The following is a 16,556-nucleotide window of genomic DNA, read 5'->3' on the forward strand; positions in this document are numbered from 1 at the left end:
ATTTCAACAATATTTTACACATGCATTTATAATTATCAACTAGAATATTATTTTGACTAACATTCCAAATAAAATTCCTAACATACTATATGATCCTCATTCCTAAATTCCACTATCATACTTGCAAGCACTTAATTATTAAGTCAATGAACAAACTACAACTCAACGAAGCTAAAAAAGTGATGCAAGCCTATTTTTAAATATCCCAATTCCTTTCGCTGACCTAATACTTTTAGTGGCAACCATTTTAAAATTTCGTATTAATCAAAGAGAATATTTTAGGGAAAAAATGCAGTGTTGGCACTTTATGAAAATAAAGGTTTTTAAGACTCTAGAGACTTGTTCATCACAATATTTTATTGTTTAATATGCAAAATTTTGAAAGATTTTGATATGTACAGACAAATTAAATTTTTCATATAATTAGAGGTGAAATCAATTTTGAATTCTACCTCAATGATTGAGGGGATCTTACAATTTTTACTTTAAATATAGCTTCATTTAAACTCTTTCATAAATAAACTAAAATAGAAGCTATAAAGAATTGCTAAATTCTAGCAATATATGTGTATGCAAGCAAGCATAAAAAATCAATAAAGGACTTAAACTATGAATTTCAAACCATTATGCTATGCATAAGTACCACCTTTAGATCGAGTTAAAGGATAATGTATAAAAGATGAAAGACAATAGTATCTCAGAAAGAAAACTCTTGTTGTAGCTAAAGGTTGATGGCTTCAAGATGGATTTGTGACCAAGATAGGATGTAAGGTGCTTAAATTGGCAACATAACATTGCATTACAAGAGTTCTTGAAAATAGTTCATATAATGATTTATTTATAGTCATGAAGGATAGAGGATTAAAGACTAAGATTGTTTTGAGAGATCAATGGAGTAGATTGATTGAAAGGATTGTGTGCACTAGAAGCTTCCAAGTGGCAACTTATGTTTGGTGCACATGAGGAGTTCATGATCCAAGAAATTTTTGAGGAAAAGGTCTTCTTAGGGGCGTATACACCAAGATGTTGTAAAAAAAGGTAGCCAAATGACCAAAAAAAGATAAACACAAGTGCGTTATTGGGAAATTCATTTAACGCAATTGAGGTCTTTTTTGTAGTGATTTTTTCTTATACTATCCTAGGCTTGTTTACACTATCGTAGGTTCATTAGGACTATCCTAGGTTCATTAGGATTGTCCCAAGTTCATTATGGCTTTTTTACACTCATTAGGACTTTCTTAGGTTCATTAAGACTACCCTACATTCATTAGGATCACTTGAGGCTCATTGGGACTATCATATGTTCATTGTGATTGTCCTAGGTTCATTAATTTAATTCGTGTGTTCATTAGGACTATCTCACATTCTCAAATAGCTTCAACTAATATCTTAAATTAACTATTTAAAAAAAAAATAGCTCCTTAACAATTTAATATTATATACAATCGAATATGATTTCAACTTCAAACCTTGTGCAGCTTTTAAAACCAAAAGATGTTGTTAAAACCATTCTTCTAATATTAGCTTAATCATAACATAATCTTATAAATCTTCCTCAAAATATCTACCAACTTCAAATCATATATCAAATCTTTTATAATATAAATTACATTCTAGATATACCAATATACTTCTAAAGATATTCAAAATACTTCTTGGGAATTATATTTTTCAAATCTTTCAGATGTATATATAATTAGCACCCCATTTAGAAAACTCATTATCAATCAACATTATAAATCAAGAATATTTTTTATTTTGTATTAATGAATTATATATTTGGCATATTAGCTTCCTTTATGAACCTATGTAAACCAAACTCCAATTTTAGTAACTTATCTAGCTTTTCTCTAAAATTGTGTCCATAATTGATCCTTTTATACCATCACATGACATAATAGGACCATAATAGGATCTTTATGCCATGACATGGCATAAACCTAAGCCTAAACTTTCATATCTAAAATTTGAAGAGTAATGTTAATTACTTTTAAGGTTATACTAATTTAGTGGTAACTTTTGTATTGCCTAATGAGGATTAAGAACAATTTAGGTACATATGTTCGGTTTTATTTCAATTTCATTTTTGAACATTTTTGTTTTTGTTTCCATTTCATTTTCGATTTTTTGTTTGTGTTGATTTCGTTTTGTTAATTATCTAGGTTTGGTTTTGGTTTCTAAATTTGTTGATTACAGTTTAGGGTTAACTATTAAAAAATATTTTAGATCAAAATCAAGAATTTACAAATATAAAAAATAATTTATTTATATGCTACTATAAAAAAAACTAAAATAATAAAAAAAAAAAAACTAAATAATACATAAAAAAAAAAGAAAAATATACAAGAAAATTATGAAATGTGAAAATAGATGACTGAATGTGTACCTGGGATAGTGGTGGAGGCTTGAAGTGGAAACCACAGCACGAGGGCCCATTTTTGATCTCTTCTTGTCAACTTACTGTCATAGTGAAAATGAAAAATTGTCCAAAAAAATGGTAAAAATAGAATTTAAAAATGGGGGCCCGTTTTTTAAAAACGGGCCCCTGTTTTGTTTATAAACGGGGGCCCATTTTTTAATAAACGGGGGCCCATTTTATTTAGCTTCGGCACCCCATGACCTTTCGGCTCGGGAGGCCGAACCATTAACAGGCCCTCATTTTTTAGAATGGGCCCCCGTTTTTTGAAAACGGGGGCCCGTTTTGTGGAGCACATTTTCCAATGCACAGACTTCCGTGAATTTGTGACTCATTAGCTTGCACATACCCCAATATCTTATTAGCTCTTGGTTTGTACTAAAAGCCAAACTATGTAGTGTCATGAATGTACCACATGATACATTTTTCTTCCTTATAATGACTCTCATGAGGATCTTGAGAGAAATAGGGGACAAGATCAACTAGAAAGGAAATATCAAGTTGACTATATATCAAGTACAAAAGGCTATCAACCAACTCTCGATACAAGCTAGAATCAATTTATGGAGTAGTGCAACTAATAGACAACACAACACCTGATTGAAAAGGAGTCTGGGTTGACTTGCAATCAGCCATCCAAAATATTTAAACAAAATCAAGAGCATACTTATAATGGAAAATAGAAATATCAACAGAAGATTGATGAATTTGAAAACCAAAGAAGTAATACAACAAACCAAGATATGTCATATCAAAACATTTCATCAAAAATCTTTAAGTATCCTCAATAATGGAAGGATAACTCCCTATGAGAATCAATTCATCCACATAAAGAACAAGAATGAGAAGATCCCCCATGCTTTTGAATGTAAATTGTAGAATTAGTGTGACATCTAGTGATTCCAAAAGAAAGTGAAAACCTATCCATTTTCTCATCTATATATCTAGGAGCTGTTTGAGACCAAACAATGAACTTCGAAGCTTGCAAAAAATGAAAGGTACTACATAAAGCCTAGTGTCTTCTCCATATATAACCCCCCTAAAGATCACCATGTAGAGAAGAATTCTTCACATCCATATAATGCATTGACCAATCCTAAGATGCAACAATAAAGTGCTCCCTTCATCTTGGCTACAGAATAAAAGGTCTCAAAATAGTCAGTTTCTTCAACATGAGAAAATTTCTTAGCCATCAAGCAAGCCTCATACTAACCAATAGAACCATCACCTACAAATTTGGTATGATACACCCACTTGCACCAAACTAAATTTCTTCCATTTAGCAAGCGGAACCAATCCACACGTAAGATGAAATTCATCAAAGAAGAGTACTCCTCTGTCATAGTACTATCCCATTTTGGAGCAATCAAAACATCTAAAAACTTTTGAGGATGAGTATAAATTGCATGACACAAAATATTTATACCTATAGTGTAGGATGGAGTGAAGTGTGTAGCCCATATAGGTTGACTAGGTGCAGGTGGAGGATAGGGATAAGATGTAGTAATGTCAACAAATAAATTAATACCATCATCAAGAACATCATTATCAGGAGAATCATCATCATCATCCCTTGGAAGAAAAATATTCTTTGAAGAAGAATTGGCAAGAAGGGTAGGAGAGGCTTGTGATGGAGAATCCTTCAAAGTGAAAGATTCATCAAACAAAACATCATGACAAAAATGACCTCATGGGTGACAAGATCTGTAAAGGGTTAGAAATAGGGTTCACAATTTTATGCATGCAACTAGGAATAACACCTATATCTAATGATTATATTTAGAAGGAGTATGATCTCAATTGGCTCTATCTCAAATTTGATTGAAAAGAAGTGAGCACAAGGTGAATTCAGTACTCCTTGATTGGGTTGAAAATGATCTATGGAAAAGGATGTAAATTGAATGCAATATCTATGCTTAAAGATGTGAAATTGACAATATTTAGCATGCAAAAATAGTTTCAAATCATATATGCAAACATAAAGTACAATTCTAGAAATAGGAAGAAAAAGGGAACTTGTGTCTGAAATTTGGAGCCTAAAATGCAAGACAATGGTTCTTGGTTGCTCTTCTCCTTGGTGTTGAATGTGAAAAATGGATATCTTTATAGGATCACGATGATGTTCTATGTCTTTCCTTCAAGTTCTGTCAAAAAAATGTTAGACAATGGTGCTTGGTCGATATCATCCTCACTTTTTTGTCTCTACAAGAGTTGGTTTTGTGCATCTCTATCTACTCTTCTTGAATCTATATTTGATGTCTCTTGAATCTGTCACCTACACACAATAGAGAGAAAATTATTGTTGGGTTGATAGGAGTTTATCTAGGTCAAACCTTAGGTTTGGAATTAACTCTATAATTGAACTAAAAGTGAAATGAAAAGTGTGCCTTAAAAGGGCAGAGGCTAGATGTAAAATTAAAATATTTAATTGGAATGTTATACCTTTATGAATATTCCTTTGAAGTCTTGATGAAACAGTTGATGGTTTCATGTATGAATGTATAGGTGTCTTTGTACATACTTGATAACGAATGTCATATTGAATGCTTAAAATCTAAATACTTGACCTCTCCTTCATTTCCTTGATAATTCTTTATCACTTGCTCACTTGAATTAAAATAATTGAATGGAAAACTTATAGAGAGGTGTAAGATGGATTATGGATGTCTCATGTGAGGGGTTAAGGCTTTCTTTTATACCTCACCTCTTGAAATGTGTTTGAAATTATGAAGCATGCCAAAATCAAAAAGGGATTCTTGCCTAAATTTTCTAACTGTTGAAGGGTTCAGAATTGGGCCCTTTTGGCCTAGACAAGGGCGCTTGGGTGCCTTTGTCCAGTCCATCAAGCTTGAACAAAGGATCTAGGTAGCAAGGTAAAATTTGAGGATTGCTAGTTTGAAGCATGTCCGAGTAGAATCAGGCACAATCAAAGCATAGAAGGCTACAACAGAAAGTGAGGCTTAGGCGAGTGTAAAATTATATAGGGATACAATTTATGATGCTACAAGATAAAAAAATTGATAACCATTCACATCTTCACAATAGCCAACAAAGATGACCCATTGATTCTTATTTTACATTGGTGTGCCTCGACCATATAGAATGAAAATCCATCCACATCACTGTCAAATACTTTGAAAAAGAACACCTTAGGCTCGACATGGGAACAAGCCTCCTTGGGAGTCATATTCTACATTACCTTATGAGGAATATGGTTATGAATGTAGTTCAACTAATTGACAACCTCTTCCCAAAATGTTGGAGTCATGGATCTAGATTGAATCATACAATTGGCCATCTCCTATAAGGTTTGATTTTTTTCACTCAGCTACACCATTCTGCTAAGAAGTGTATGGCACTATGTGCTAAAGAATAATACCTCAAGCATCACAAAATTCTTGGAATTCCTAATTGACATACTCATCCCCATTAATAGTGTGAATCTTCTAAATGGAATGTCCTAATTGATTCTCCACAAATGTAAAAGAGGTCATGAAATGTCAAATAAACTCATCCTTGTATCTCAAAAAGTACATCCATGTGCAACTAGAAAAGTAATCAATAAAAGTGAGAACATACTTCATCCCTAAAAATAAAGGAGTGGGGAATGGAATGAGGTCACTATGCCCCAAATTAATGGGAGACAAAACTACTATCGCCAAACCATTAGGAAAGGGATCCCTAAGATGTTGGCCAAGAACACAATCTCGATAGACTCCATCTAAACAAGAGATATAAGGTAGACTAACCACCAAATTCTATGTGCTTATTTGCTGAAGATATCTATAATTCAAGTGCCCAAACCGTTTATGCTAAAGCTTGCTTGTAGAATCTGCATGAGCAATAAGGGATGATCCTACTGAAGACTCAAATCCATCAAATTTGTACAAACAAGCTACATGATCAACTATTTATATAGAAATGACCTTCTTAGGATCCTTTAGCTTTTGAATAGTCACATTAGTAGGAGAGAACTCAACAATCCTTCCATCACTATGATTGCAACTCTGATAGAGAAAAAGTAGGTTCTATCAAATATCAAGAACAAGAAGAACATCATTAATTATACCATTAGGTGCATCTAAACTGAGCCTATCCCCAAAATTAGAATCTAAGAAGAGTTCTCAACAACAAATGTGAAGTAGGACTATCAGAAAGAGAATCAAGAAGATCCATAGTATAAGTCATGTGATGAGAAGCACCACTATCACTAATTCAATTGGAACTAACAAATGACAAATTTGTAGGTGAGAGGGATTGCCCTTTTCCCAAAAAAGAAGACTTAGGCATTGTAAGATTGTACTTCCTTGTAGCTTCCTCCAATGTTGCTAGCCTCACAAAATAATGTGCATTATTATGCCCAAAGTTTCCACAAAAGAAACAATTTTCCTTCTTCTTAGACTTGGAAGATGAGTCTTCTGAGTTAGAAGAAGGAGGAGGAGGATTAACCTTTTGATCATTATTCACCTTAGGCTTGGAGGGAGGCTCACTACCTATCGATAAATCTTTCTTGGACTTCTTCTTATTATTACCCTTCCACTTGGAATATTGAGCCATCAAAGCATGACTCCTAGAAAGAGCATCCATCTAAATCAACTTGGCCTACTCACTAGCCAATCAATCACAAAACTCCTCAAAAAAGGACATCTTATGGTCTTCTCACATATAATCCATAGTAGAATAGAAGGTAGAGGTTGAAAAATACCTCTAAGCTTGGATAGGATCAAGAAAATACACTCCTTATCTTCTTTGGCATGACCACATCCGTTTAATTATAGCAAAATCAACTTGAACTCTGTAAGAAAATCTTGAATAGTGGGAAATGCTTTTGGAGAGAGAGAAGTGAGATTGGCTTCAAGATGCCAAATCCTAAATTGATTGAGCTTACCATACAACTCTGCAAGCCTATTCCACACCTCTTTAGATATTTTACACTCAACAATGTGAAACAATAAATTATTAGACACATGATGGCATATGAGTCCTTTTGCCTCATCTATGTTGTTTCTATGAACAAACAACTCAAATGTTAGTGAATTTGGGTTGACTGGCATCCAACAGTTGCTAAAGACCTCAAGATTGCAACAATTATGACATCTTGAACTTCCATGTGTGATAGTTGTGTGAAGTGAGCAATTCAATCCTAGGGTCTGATATGATGTACAAGGACACACAAATAACTTAGAATATGCAAGATACACCCCACGAATAGATACAAATTGATTTAATAATTCCCAAACACAAAATTTGTCAAGAGAAAAAATAAAAATAAATTGTTATTACAAAATAAGAAAACTCTCATAAAATGACAAAATTGTTGGAAAAATACCCCATCCAGTATGAAGTTCGTCAAAGCAACTTTCCAACAATATATCGTTTGTTGAAAATGACATTTAAAGAACTCTAGGCATGCAAGAAATAAATAAAACCATAGATAGGTATCGGCCTTCAATAATTGATGCACAAAAAAAGAGACACTTATACCAAATGGCTCCATCACAAACGATCTATAGACTTGTCCAGTTCGCATACAACCCCCAAAAAAAGGAGTCTCGCCATATATTTGCCATGGATTTGTTGCATATAGTTAAATGCCAGTAGTGAAAAAGAACCCAAGCCAATATAAGAACCTGACCAATAATTAATATTGATTAGGCAAGAAATAGATTGAAGCATGTGTGAGGAAGGAACTTACACGAGGTGAGACGCCCAAGTGCTAGGATATGTAGCTAAGAAGCCCATTAACTTTTCCAGTCACATTTAACAATGAAAGAGGCCAATCCTGTAGTTGCCAATGAAAACCAATTCATCAACGTCGTCACGAAGAATGTAGGCATTCACAAGCTGATAAAAAAAACGTAGAGAAGTCTGCCAAACAAGCGATGAATATGTGCCGGGAGCCACACAATAGACAATACGCCTATCTTCTATCTTCTCACAATAAAACCCGATGCCAAAACGAATTACATTGTAAATACAGGCCGACCCACACAAGGATTTGTCAGTTTATAAAACTAGGCAAAAATCCTGGAGGACAAAAAATGATTTGTGCCAAATGATAATGGCACAACAATTACCAAATGTTATCGGACCTCAAACATTTGTTAAGTCTAAAGAATGTTAGTCAGTTTTGAGTGTTTAATATTTTTAAGTCTAGAAGTGTATTATTAGTGTGACCACACACCTTAAGTAACATATTAAACCTAGAAAATGTCAGTCAAGTCTGAGTGTTTAACACTTTTAAACCTAGAAGTGTAAGCTTAGTGTGTGTGATTTAAACCGTTTGCAACTGAAACTTCCACAAAAGCAACAAGTTTCACCAGTCAATGACTTGCATTAATGAGAAATTGAGATGGATAACAATGTAAAATTCTCTGTATATAAAGCAAGGATGATTGTAGTGACCGACTTTGTTATCGATGCTCCAGTAGAAGCGATGACCAACAAAGACAAAAATTAAATGCATTTTCCTAAGTGAAATTTAAATAAATATGCACAAAATAAATGCATTCACCAACATACTTAGATTTGTTTGTCACCATGAATTGTCTTTTCCTTATTATATTTAATTTGTTTATGACTCTATTATTAATGAGTTAATGGAAGCATCTTAAAACTAATCTATTTTAATATTTTCTATTCAAAATTATCAAGGATATATAGTAAAGTGTAAGTTGTTTCTTTTTACCATATACTTAAGGGTATAAAGTACATAATATAAATAATTATTTAATCATTCATTCTTTGCACATTTCAAATGTGGATTCTTCATTTTTTTTTTTCTTAATATAAGATCTTTAATTATAATTTCACACTAAAGTTAGTCCTATTATGAATCGATAACAACAATAATTATTTTTTATTTCATGTCAATATGACTTTTTCATTTTTTCAACTATTTTCACTTAAATATTTATATCAATCCTTAGGACCTTTGAATGACCACCCTCTTGTGCCCTTCACAAATTAAAAAATAGAATACAATATATCTTTATTAATAATCGACACATTCAATGATTGTTATTGAGCATTACAATATTCATCTAATGTAAAATTTGAATCCATTCATCAAAAAATGTTTGAAAGTTTAGTTAATGTTATAGAAAATATTGAGTAGTTTGTATATCCTCATCAATATACACTTTTAAATAAAGAAAAATGAGATGTTTTAAATCATTCCTATCACTTTCACATCTATTTTTGAGTTGTCTTATTCTTGGACTATTCCACAACAATGTGACCCAGTTTTCAACATAAGTGAGATAGTCAAATTCAAAACCTTAATCAGATTTTTACTTTTTGTCGCTCATAAAAAAACAAATTGCTAACAATTTCAAGATAATGCAAACCTAAGATCTCTTGTCTACATTCTAAATATATTAATAATTTAAAAATTTATCTTACTTTTTAAAATTTATTAATATTTTTAATTTATATTACTTATAAATTAGAGTATTATTATGTCATAATGTATAATTTTATTTATATATCCAATGTTTTTTTTTTGTTGAAACAAGGTAATCAATATAGCGAGTGTGCATATTTTAAGACTTTTATTTCTACATTTTTTCATTTTTTCTATGTGTCAAACATATACCTTTATATTTGATAAAAGACCTATGTTCATACAAAAAAAGGAAATAAATATATAATTAAATAAAATATATTATGTATTATACTTTTTAGAGAGTTTATCTTGAGGGTTATGATCATACAAAATATCATGTCATGGTGGTTCCATTTGATAGTACAAACCTTAATTCAAAGTAGAAATTTCACCCAAAAATTGTATTAGTAGAAAGAGGAGGGTACCATAACTACCTTCATTCAAAGGCACCTTATTTTCAAGGTACTTTATTTTGAAGAACGTTCTTAAGGAATCTTGAAAAATATAACATTTAAAAGTGAAAAAATGGCCTTATGTGAATCCCCCCACCTTATTCAAACCTTACTTACACATGTCAAATTTTTTTCTTTCAAATCAGGGTACCTTCATTCAAAGGTGCTTAGCTCACTCTTTATTTTCCAAAACTCCTTTTTGTGCTCCATCCCACTAGTGGTACACATTATTGTGGGATCACCATGTTATCAATTTTGAAGTGAAGGAAACCTTTCACAAATATAGGTCCTAATAATTGAAGTCCAATTAACTCTACTTGTCTAGTGCAGTTCCTCATTTTTTGTTCATCTATCCTCATAGATTCATTGACTACCTCAATATTTGCACTTCAATACTAAATAATCATTCTCAAGCAAGTTGGGATCAATGTCAATGTCCTTAGGATTGAACTTAAAATTTAAGCATTCAAATTCAAATTCAAATTATTACTCCTATCCTTTCCTTATAGTAGTTATGAGTTGACTTGGTATATATTTGTTTGAGATATTACTAAATATTGATATTGAAAGATATTCAATGTATAATTAACGGGTATGTGAGTACAAGAAGGAATCATTATCACACACTTTAATCTATAGGGAGAAAAATAATCAAAATATTGTATTTGACCATTCACTCAAAATTACAAACTCAATCCAAATACAAGGTTGAACTATGGGAATTTGATCTTAAAGATTTGATAGCCTTTACAAAGGTATTTTTAAATATGAGTGTCTTGAATAGCTCTAGATAATAGATGTAAGGGTGAAGTAGTTTTCATTGAGTCTACATTTTGTCAAATTGATCTTATGTTTTACATATAATTATTGCATTTGAGATCAATTTTGTATGCTCAAGGTTTAAATACAACATAATCAAAAGTGGTCCATGGTGAATTCTAAGTCTATTCTAACACAGCTAATTCACCAATCAAAAGAAATACTTGTTCTTATACAACAACTAAATTTTATGCAATATCAATATTATCTTTTTGTTATTATACTAAAAACTTAATATCCCTAATATTAAAAATTATATTTTAATTTATCAATCCAACTACTTATTTAAATCTAAATTACTTGTATATAATAATTATTTATATTTATTTAATTAAATTAAATCACTCGTATAAAATAATTTATTTCTTATTAATTTAGTAGTGCCAATCTATACTCAACCCTCTTATCTAATCACTGAGATATGGATGAATTTAATTAATATTTTATTCTAGATAATTTGATATTTTGATATGGAGTGGTTTGTTTCTTTTCAATATGACAAGAAAATTTGCATGGTTATCTTGTGGTTTAATAAGATGTTTCAAGGCTAAATATAGACGAATTTAATAATTGTGAAGACAAAAAGTGAAGATGGAAACAATAGATAAATAAAAAAAAGAAAACATATACAGAAGATTGACACATTGTTTATAGTGGTTTGGAAAAATGCCTACATCCACATTCAAGAGCAAGGGAAATTTTATTAATCTTAGTAAAAAGTAATAAATTATCAGCAATAGCTGAATATTATATAACCGTGAGAAGCCTTCAAGCTAGAAGGTCAACAGTCACACTTGGAGGGAAAACGGTTGGGCTTCACACTATCAACAAATTGGAGTAGATTTTAAATTAAAAAAATAGTCTAAGTTGGCTTTCTATCATCCGTTTGGGACATCAACACTAAAATACTTAATCTTGGCACATCACGACTTGCGACGTCACAGTGCATCGATGAAATTCAACAAGTTCTTAAATAAAGAAATATATCAATTGTAATTATGTATACATTTTATGGATTAGTCTAGGCTAATTTTAAAAGAGTAAATGAATCTTTCTCAATCTTATCTGCCTTAGTTTTCCATATATGCATTTATTTATGATTACATCTAATTTTCAAATTTTCAAATTTGAATTATTTGAATTATTTGAATTCTTGTCCATGAAAATTTATTGATAGATCATTATTTTAGAGTTTAATGTTTGTTTCCATCAACCTAACTTATATCTATATTACTCATCCCTACATGATATCCACTTTCAATATTGATTCAAAAGGAAAATTTTGGAAATGCCCATTTTTAGTGGTGATTGCCCCTTGAAATCTAATGTGTCCATTTTTGCACATAGTATTTGTGATTCGGTTCTTGATGTACAATGATTACAAACACTTTATTATTTCATTATACTAACTTATATTATCCTTAGGATTTATTATTTTCCCTTCATACTCACAATGATGTGTCCCACTTAAAATCTTAAGATGCCAAAAATTGTAGAGCACCTTCAAATGAACAAATATCTTTGAAGAAAGTACTTTCTATTAAAGACCTACATCACTATGACCCTTGAATGAAGGTGGATACCTTTGAATAAAGATATTTTATTTTTATTTTCAAGTCTTAATGATGTCATCATCCCTTTGTTCACCTAAATTTTGATTGAAGCGAGGGTTAGACTGTCAATTTTTTTGTTTCTAGGACCCTTAAAACCATTTTCTAGTTGGATGTCTATTCTTGGACACATATTTTACTAGTTAGGTTCTCTTGGGCGACCCTAAATATAAATAAATTACCTTGACCTTAGGACATCATGAGTGACCTCATTTAAATATGGGATGACCTTACGAAATCTTTCTTGACATTGGCTAGTGAAAGGGGTGACCCTTGGATAATGATTACTTCCTATACATTTCCAAGAAAAGTTCTTGAAGGCAGTTTCCCCTAGGGTTTTAACTTGGTTGTGTTGCTCTAATTTTACATGGCACTTTAGGTACTTAGTGAGTTATCAACCTTCCTTTTGTCCTTCCTTGGTGCTTTAGGGAAAAACTCTCTCAACTTTGCACTTCTAATTCTTGCTTTAATGAATTTCATTTGCATTCACTATTTTGTCTTCTTGTGGGAGAGTTGGAGAAGCATTTAGAAGCTTTGTAGACTTCATATTTCAATTAGTTTTATCCTCATAAGAGTTGGTAGGCATCCCACCCACGTTGAGGTGACATGGTTTGTCCATTAGTAGACATCTTGTGGTGTGTATAATACATATGATAGATTATATGACATATAAGATTAGGTAAGAGGGAGGTTGCATTCAAATATTAACCATTAATATAACACACATTCACACTTATCATGTAGAATATAAAAGAACCCTCAATATAAGGTTTCTATGTTAAAAATGAAAAAAATTGAAAACCAAGAAAAAATGGGACAAAAGCTTAGCTTGGCTACTTCTATAGCCACTTTGTAATCACAAAGACCCCAAGTAGGCAAGTTGAGATCTTATGGTGGACTCTCTTAAAGGATCCATATAGAATATGTTTTGCAATAGATATTGTCATTAAAATAAATTTGATACTAAATGACATGATCCTTCCTATGAAAGGTAAGACATGTGATATATATATATATATATATATATATATATATATATATATATATATATATATATATATATATATATATATATATATATATATATATATATATATATATATATATATATATATATATATATATATATATATATATATATATATATATATATATATATATATAGGCAGGCAAGTTGAGATCTTATGGTGGACACTCTTAAAGGAACCCATATAAAATGTGTTGCAATAGACATTATCATTAAAATAAATTTGATACTAAATGATATGATCCTTCCTATGAAAGGTAATTCAAGTGATATATATGTTGTAGATGGAAACATAAGAATAATACTACAATGAAATGACATATTTACGCTACAATATATTGCTAGTCTCTTCAAGTGGAAACGTCTTTAAAAAATGCTTAATACAACATAACTTATGGATTTGTACTATTAAACTCTTTATTTATACTAGTTCCACCAAAAGGAACTACTACTTCTAAGTATGTGGAGTAGCTTAATTTAGCAAAACTGATGAATTACAAAGCATATTTGTTGGACACTTGTATTAATAAAGATGGATAAAAAGTATTCAATTAACCATTTTTATTTTTGAGAGTTTTGTCTTCAATCGTTTACTTAGAATCATAAAGTCAAACCAAATTGAAGTTTTACCTAACAGAACTTGATCCTAATGATTTGACAATTTCCCCAAAGATAATTTTAAATCTCACCATCCTTATAGACATTAAGATACTAGATATTAGAACAAAGTAATTTTCAAATTCAGATTTTCCCAAATCACTCTTATGAATTACAATTCATTTCCACACTTGAAAAAACAAATAGCCACCAGATCCATCACAACCTTCTACACCAAGAACTCACAAGATATCACTAAAGAAAATTGTATATGCTAAAAAGTCTTCTCAAATGTACATAAACAAAGGATATATAAAATGGTGATCACCTGATCTGGCGATTTATCCTCAAACCTCTTTTCTCTCTTACTCTATAGATAATTTGATATGGACTGTTTTATTTCTTTTCAAAATGACAAGAAAATGCATTGCATGGTTGACTTTTGCTCTAATAAAAGATTTCATGGCGTACATTTAGAAAAAAATATAATATCCAGATGTGCTGTCGCCCTTGGCGTCCTGCTTAAGTAATGGCACACGAAGAGGAGTCACACAACGATTGGAGAGGAAATTAGTTTAATTAGTTTTAAGTATGCTGGTTCGCTGCTATCCGTTTGGGACGTCAAAGAGTGAAATATTAACTCAATACGACACAACCTGGACTGTGATATGGGTAGTCCAGCAACTATTCAAAAAGCTTTGAAATAAAGATATCCCCCAAAAATTCAATCGCCGCGTCTCTAAAATAAGAATTTGACCCCGTTGAAATTATAAAACAGCTAATTAACTCCAAACGGATCCCGTTATTCTCAACATCCAAGCGTCGTACAAGGGCAGGACACGGCGTCATTCAATTGTTTTATCCAAAAAGATCGATTCTGCAAATTAAATATGAATTACTTGTTCCTATTGAACTTAGATTCTGCAAATCAAATGCGATTTGCCAAGTCAAATTCAATCTAGATTCGGGCAAAAGTGCCTATCCAATGTTGTCTAGTCACCAATTTGATAAGATCTTTGCATCATCACATCTTTATGTTTGAACATTTTGACATCTTCCTAAATTTCCTCCTCGAGTCTGTTTATGAAATAATTGGTGAAGAATCATTTTTTAAGTCTTTAATTTGGCTGGTAAGTTTTTCAAGTTTAGTTTGGTAGTCATGTGCATAACCACGTTGCTGCAGTTCTATCAAATCTCCCATAGGTAATATCTTCATAGGCATTATGGTCAAAGTGAACTAAATGAAGCTCTATAAATGATCCAGGTGGATCCAGAAGGCCTAAAATTTAATTTAAATTTTAGAGTCTTAAAATCTCACAAAATTGGCATCATCTCGAAGGTCTCGTCGCCACGATTCCAATGGCGTTCGTTTCATCGAAAACAGAGTTTGTATGCAGAAGTTATGGCTGGTAAAAGTTACCCACGAAAAGGGTTGACTAAATGACATCAGCGCTTCGTACAGATGACTGGCATGCTGACTGTGCAGTTTAACTAATCAGAGCACGACATGTAACAGTTCGAGGTGATGGCGTGGCATATTGGAGGAACACATGGCTCTAATGAGGCTTTGACATGTGTCAAGTCATTTGCTAATGAGAAGGCGCCATGTGGTATCTCTATTTATTACATCCGCCTGGCAAGTTTACATGAGGCAAAAGTTGTTCAAAGGGGGGTCGAACCCATGGGACGCGTCTATTCTGGCTCCAAAACGGTTGTACGGATTGACTAACACGCGTGTTAGTCTCACGTTTGAAACCATCGATTTCGCAATAAACGGTTGCAATTGACTAACACGTCTCTATCACGTTGTACGAAAGGTTTGTTTTGGAGCCAAAATAGCTTCAAGCGAACCCATGAACCCCTCATTTTTTGTATCATTACCTTATTCGTAAAGAATACACAGTAGCATTTGAAATTTTGAGTGGCCACTATTATATTTGTTAAATCATAGTTCGAAAGGATTTCTTGAAAAAAGAAAAGTTGACCAAAATCATATGCCATACCTTTGTGGTGTATGTTATTTTAATGTTTGTTTAGCCAACAGTTTTATTTAAATAAGGGATTATTGTTAGAACCAACCCCAACATGATATAACAACTTTTATCATTTGTTAAGCCCGAAAACAAATAAGGGCAAAAGGGGTTATTTTGGGGTTTTTCTTCCAGTTTAGAATTTTTTATGTATTTAAAGGTGGGTATGGCTTTTGTGAATTCATTTCGGAAGGAGGAATTTTGTAAAGTTATTCAGG

Source organism: Cryptomeria japonica, chromosome 4 (genome assembly GCF_030272615.1).
Source record: "Cryptomeria japonica chromosome 4, Sugi_1.0, whole genome shotgun sequence".
Classification (NCBI taxonomy): Eukaryota; Viridiplantae; Streptophyta; class Pinopsida; order Cupressales; family Cupressaceae; genus Cryptomeria; species Cryptomeria japonica.